Below are 7,608 nucleotides of genomic sequence, written 5' to 3'. Positions count from 1 at the left end.
CCGGTTACGGCCTGCAAAGTTTTGAAAAATCTGAACCAGTATGATTCCTAAACATTACAAATCATCATGAAACCTCTACGGTCTTCTGCATCAATTAATAGAGGTGTTTTGGGATGTATTTAAGACAAAATGCATCAGTTTCTAAATTACATATTTCACTCAAATTTAAAATACAATTCAAATATGTTTTATGAGATTTTCTACATTCAAACTCTTGAAACTTTTTATGCATAAATTGTCATATCTTTGCAAAATGTTTAGGAGAAATTAAGGTTATTATATTTGAATTGTACATTGAAAGAGAAGATAAATTTTATGATTTGAAATTGATTCAAAAACAACCTCATATATTCAAATTTGTTCAAGTGTTGTAATTGATCACCAGGTGTGTGGTGACTTAATTTGTAAACAAAGTGTGTGTACTTTTTAAAAGTGTTTGCAACTAGAAAATGGTATATCTTTTATTTGTATTGTAAAAGGTTCTTTGATTAGCGGAGATTCAAAGTCCACCATAGTGTTGGTGTTTGTAAAAAGCTCCTTTGAATTGGTTTGGTTCACAGTCCACCATAGGTTTGGTATGTTAGAAGATTTTAGGAGAGATCTTGGTGTGAGACATGTACAAAGATCCAACTTAGTGGAAAATCCTTCAAGGTGTGAAGGGACTAGATGTGACCTTGGTTGATAAGGGGAACTATGATAATTCCTTGAGTTCATTTATTTTCAGATACTTTAATTTTCTACACTTTACATATTGCTAAGAACATATTTCTTTCATACAAAAGATAATTAAGATCATAACGCAAAATCGAGAAATACCGGGCAAACTTAATTCATCCCCTAACTGTCTTAGGTTGCATCTCTTACTTACAATTGGTATCAAAGCATATTAAGATAACTTTCTCCTAGATCCGGGTAAAATTGTCTTCCGCAAAGCTGTTCTTAGCACGTGGTGATAACAACAGCAAATCACCATGTTGGAGAATATTATGATTTCTAGAAAATTCGTATGAATGTTCTTAGAAGCTCAAGGAGATGAAATATGGAATGCTGTCAATAATTTTCATTCCTACCACAATTATAAATAATGTAGAACAACCAAAGATATAAGGCTCTTGGGACTATTATGACAAGAAGAAAGTGTTGTATGACAAGAAGACAAAGAACATACTTGCATCTTCCTTAGGAATGAATAAATTTTTCTGAGTATCAAATGTAAAATAGCCAAGGAAATTTGAGATACATTAGAAGTAGCATGCAAATGAACTGAAAAAGACAAAAGATCAAAACTAAACAGTTTATCTCAAGAATATGAATTTTTCATAATGCTACCCCATGAAAGTATTCTTGATATGTAAATAAGATTCATTGTTCTAACTAATCACTTGGCCTCTCTTGTAAAATTCCTCACATATGATGAATTAAACTTACAAGTCCTTAGATCATTGTCTAGAGCCTGAAAACCAAAAGTGACGGTAATATCTGAAAAGACTAGTATTTTTAAAATGTCATTGGCTGCATTATTTTGCAAACTTCGAGAACATGAATTGGAATTTGACTGATTGGAAAGACATGAATTAAATCATGGCAAATTGGGGAAACATGAAGGGCGTGAAGTTAAAGTGAGGTCCCTTGCCTTTAAGTCTAAATATGTTAGTGATTAAGAAAAAGAACTTCAATCTGAAGATGGTGAAGATAATACATTAATCAAAAAATTTGAAAAATTCTCCAGACATAACAAGAAAAAGCAAATTAGTCAAAAAGAAGCATCAACTTCAAGAAAAAAAGTAACTTGTTTTAAATGTGGAAGAAGAGGTCATATCAAAAGTGAGTGGCCTACTCTTCAAAAGAAGATCAAAGTCAACAACAAGAAGGATATGAAGCCAAAAGGAGCATATGTGGCATGACAAGACAATGAATTAAGTTCATCTTCAAGTGAAGAACAAGAAAACATGGCATTAGTGGTTTCACATCATTCTTATGATGAGAAACTGAGGTTAGTGATCTTGAATCATCTTATGATGAACTGTATAATACTTTCCTTGAATTGCATGCAGAATGTTTGACTCTTTTTAGAACATGTTTAAAACAAAAATGAAATAATTTTATCTCTAGAAAGTAATGTTAATTACATGAAAGTGAAATTAGACAAAATAAAAAATTCAGCATGTAACAAATGTGAAACACATGAATCTAAAATTGTTGAATTAAACAAAGTCATAAAGAAATATGAGAAATGACAACTTGGTTTGAAAAATGTGTTAAGTAGACAAATATATTCAAATGATAAATGAGCTTGGATTTTCTAAATTTTATAAACCAATTACAAGCAAAATTATCTTTGTTAAGGCTAGTAATAAATTCAATAACGTAGAACTAAAACAAAGGCATGTTGTAAATCATCCTAAGAATTGCTATTTTAAAAATAATCATATGTCTTTAAAGATAAGAATTTCTTTAAGCCTGCATGTTTTTATTGCAATACAGAAGGTCATACTCTTAACTCTCGCTATATAAGAAACTTTGGTATTCCTTATGATGGATTGCTAGATGAGGGCAATGATCTAGAGGGAGGTGAATAGATCGCCAATAAAATTTTATTAGATTAAAAACTCTATTTGAAAAATTATTATTTACTATGACAAGCGGAAACAATTTCGAATCACCAATCGTATATCCCAAACTGTTATCGGAAAAACCGGATATGAGTATAAACCGTAACAAAACATATAACAATGATGAGAAAATAAATCAATATGTTTGAACAATTAACAATTTGTAATCAATTTTCAATGAATTAGGAAACAAAAATTGACTCAAACAATTTATCAAACACTTGGTGTGAAATACACACCAAACTGACTTTCCTTGGTGTTGAAGATATGAAAAACCAATTTCAATTATCTTACAAAACAGTTTGAATTACTTCAACACAAAAAGAATTATTAGTTTATCAATTGCACACTAAGTGATTTATCAAAATATATATATATATATATATATATATATATATATATATATATATATATATATAATATATATATATATATTATATATATATATATATATATAAGAGAGAGAGATATATAGAGAGAGAGAGAGAGAGAGAGAGAGAGAGAGGAGGAGAGAGAGAGGAGGGGGGGGGGGGGAGAGAGAACACAAAGATTTTTTAGGCAGTTCTCCAATTGTTCTCACTGTGGGTCGTCTACCCCTAATTCCAAATAGAATTCAGATATGTAATTAACCTTTGCAAGATTTGTATACAAGAGAAAAAGTAGCAATTTAAACCCTCAAACCCTATGTTTAATGATGATCCTAACTTCTTCTCTCCCATTGATATTAATCAAGATCAAGTGACCTAAGATTTCCAAGTCAATCCTCTGGTTATCTGTGTGTGTCTATGTTTGTATGTGTCTTTGTGCATGTATCTATGTCTTTGTGTGTCTGTATATGCATGTGTGCGTATGTATGTGTGTATGCGCGCATGTGTGTGTGTGCGTGTGCGTGTGCGTGTATGTACGTGGGTGCATGTATGTGTGTGTGTGTGTGTGTATGTATGTGTGTGTGTGTGTGTGTGAAAGAAATAAAAAACAGATTTTTAGCAAAATTACAAGTTTGGAAAATTAAAACGGTATGTATTGACTCCTAGATGTTATATATTGACTCCTAGATGTTACATATTGACTCCAAGATGTTATGTATCGATACATAGAGGGTAATAACTTTTATTTCAAAAGACCTTCAATATGTATTGACCCATAAAATGAATGCATCCACCCATAGTCCTGTTTTTTATGAAAAATCATAATTCTGTCTTGTTTACTTATTTCTAACTTGACTTTAAGTGTCCTAAGATGAAAATGCACATTTATACATAGAGAATAAGATCCAATATACATAAATAATAAGTGTCCTAGTTTTGATATCATTCAAAACATTTCTAAGAGGATAGTGCACTCGCATACTCCCCCTTTTTTATGATGGCAAAATGTACGAAGTATTTGATGTCTTGAATATAGCTCCCCCTGAATATGTGCCTCTTAAACTTTGTTCTTGCATGAACTTCTCCCCCCTTTGACAACATCAAAAAGAGATAAAACCATAAAACGTGATAAGCATCATGTAAAATTCACAATAACATGTATAACACTCAGAGGCGTTGCAAAGATAAATTGATCAACAATAACGTGCACTCACATAGAATTGCGTTAAAGTGAAGAATGCATAAACATAAGTAAACACTCAATTCAGACAAAAGTATATGAAGTTCATTATAAATTTAGCACAATAAAGTCAGAATAAAACAACATAATAATAATGAAACATAAGAACATGAAAATAGAATTCGTGCAAAAGAGACTTGGTTCACAATGAAACTCAACTAATTCCTACGACCTATGATGGATTGTATCGAGGGATACATTGTGGACTTAGAAAAAATTCATGCAAAAACGTTATTTTTCATGCAAGAGTAAATAAATAACATGCTCAAACATTAATAGCATCAAAAAATAATTCATATGTGAAGAAATAATAGCATGATATACATATGATGATGAAATAAAGACATGACGTTACTATAAGCATATAGATTGAAACAATCATAAGTGTACCATACAATATTGAAATATAAACATGCAAACAAATATAAGAGTAATATAAAAGAAAGACATCATATAAAAACTTAAGAACAAAGAGATAATTGGAACGATATTACCTCATAGGACGAGGGACGGAGGACGCACTCACATGAAGTATAAATTTTAAATGAAGGTTAAAACAAATGTAAAGAGTGCATGCAACCGAATATTTTAGGAAATATTTGAGATATCGAGAATGCCCAATTCTCGTTGAATAGTTAAAAATGGCTCAATGTTAAGAGGTTTTGTGAAAATGTCGACAGGTTAATTTTTGCTATCAACATGTTCAAAAACGACATTGCTTTTTCAATGTGGTCGCGTAGGAAATGGTGATGTATCTCAATATGTTTAGTACGGGAGTGTAGCACTGGATTTTTGGTTAGGTTAATCGCACTAGTATTATCATACTGTCGCACCTCGAAAAAATGGGGATACGACTTTGAAGCGAAGCGCGATCGCATGCTCGCAATGATGGACTGAACAGAGTCGCCACCGAACTTTTATTTATTCCTAAAAAGGAAAGGGGAAATATCGATAAAACCCAAGACAAAATAACAATGATTATGGTCGTCGCAACCAATATCAGGGTTCGGGAGTCGGTTACGCAAGGGGAAGGTATTAGCACCCCTCACGTCCGTTGTATTCAACGGGAACCGTTTAGTTAGTTTCGTTTTGAATGTTAGCTTATGTTAGTCTTCTCAAGTTATAATGAGGGAGAGAAAGAATAGAAGAGAGAAGAAATGTTTTTGGATTTTTGACGAAGGACTAAACCTAAGTTTTTTATTAGTGGGCCTGACAAGATTTACAAATCCTGCTCCTACGTATCTCAAAAGAGAAATCAAGGCTTACGTAGTTCTGGGTAGAAAAATGTTTGTTTGTTGGTCGATTTTAGCGAAAGCTATATTGTATTAATCGACAAAAACATTGTTTTACCCAAAACAGATGAGGAGTGGACGCATACCACACATCGAACGGATTTATAGATCTACATTCGGAAAAGCGTCACTTATCTCGACTCAACAATTGTGGCAGAAACATTGTTTTGTATCACTTAAGACAAGATACCTTTCGTTTATGAAAAGGTTTTTTGATTAGTCGCACGGCGGAGAAAAAGAGTTTGATTGGTTGGATTTATTTTGAGTGATGGCGAGAACTTGGATGAGCGAGATATACATCTCGAATCCTAGCCTCAGGAGTGCACGGTATACACCATGTTCCATTCCCATCTTATTGAAAAGGTGTTGAATAAGGATTAAGTATATATTTTTTGGGTTTGGAAAGATGGATATTTGATGAGGACGAGACATGAGCCTTGGGATCAATCACTCGGGGTTCCACTGGAATGCTAGATTCCAATGGCCCTTTTTATTCGAATTATTTAAGAAAAATATTTGGACAACGAACACTTGATGAGAATCAACTATTCAAAGGGTTACGCCAGAATGCTTGATGCCAACGGTCCTTCTCCTTGTCCAAGTTAATTAATGTGTTTTTTAGAAAAAATGAACAATTACTCCAAAACGCGTGGTTCAAGACCGATCATTCAAGGGTTCTTACCGGAATGCTAGATTCCAATAGTCCACTTCTTTTGAGTTATTCAAAAAAATGTTTTAATATTTTAACTTAAATAGTAAAGCGTTTTAATTGGGATAAGAAACAAATTAATTAGATTAAAATATATAACTTGGGGTAGGATCAAAGTTTAAGAAAGTAGTCATAAGTATTTTATTCTATTAATTAGTCAACATCATTACTAGATATTTATTTAGTTATTTATTCATAACATTCTAACAATAATAAATAAAACTACAAAGAAAATGATATTATTTGCAAAAATAATAATTCCATATATATTCAAACATTTAGAGAAAATAGCAAGAAATAAAGTTGGAGAAAAATACAATTATATTCTTTTATGTCTAGTAAAATAAAGTGAGAGAATAAGAATAATTTAATATTAGACATATACATATTATTTATAAAAAAAAATTGAAAATAAAACAATTAAATACTTTTTTATAACAACAACAAAAAAATAAATTAAACATAACCTTTTTATTTTTTATAACATAATCTAATGATAATAATAAATATATTTAAATTAACCTTTTTTATATTTTTATAACATAATTTAAAATAATGATGAAAATAACTAAATTAAATATATATTTTTTTAAATTCTTATAACAGAATCTAAAAATAATAATCAAACTAACTAAATTAATCCTTATTTAATATTTATTATAACAATCTAAAAATAATGATGAAAACGACTAAATTAATCTTTTTAATATTTTTTATAACATGATCTAAAACTAATGATGAAAATAACTAAATTAAATTTTTTAAATATTTTTTATAACATAATCTAAATTAAAATAAAATAAAAGGTAAAGTTATTTTTTTGAATTTTTATAACATGATCTAGAATTAAATTAAATAAATGATAAACTCTTTTTTTTTGGAATATTTTCATGACATGATCTAGAATTAAAAGAAAATAAATGGTAAGCTCTTTTTTGGAATATTTTATGGCATGATTTAAAATTAAATGTAAATAAATGGCAAACTTGATTTTTTGAAATATTTCATGACATGATTTAAAATTAAAGAAAATAAATGTTAAACTTATTTTTTATGAATTTTTATGACATGATCTAGAAATAAATGGTAAACTTAATTTTTGATTTTTATGATATAATCTAAAATTAAAAGAAAATAAATCGTAAACCTCTTTTTTGGAAATTTTCATGATATAATCTAAAATTAAAAGAAAATAAATGTTATATTTGATTTATTTTTTTATTTTTATGACATAATCTAATAATAATAATGAAAATAACTAAATTAACTTTTTAAATATTTTATAACATAATCTAAAATACAAAATAATAAATAGAAAACTCTTTTTGTAATTTTTATTAATATGACTTATATGTATTTATCTATTTATTTTTATTTTTTTAAAAAA

This window comes from Lathyrus oleraceus, chromosome 3 (assembly GCF_024323335.1).
Source record: "Lathyrus oleraceus cultivar Zhongwan6 chromosome 3, CAAS_Psat_ZW6_1.0, whole genome shotgun sequence".
NCBI classification, from domain to species: domain Eukaryota; kingdom Viridiplantae; phylum Streptophyta; class Magnoliopsida; order Fabales; family Fabaceae; genus Lathyrus; species Lathyrus oleraceus.
This window is presented reverse-complemented; position numbering follows the sequence as displayed.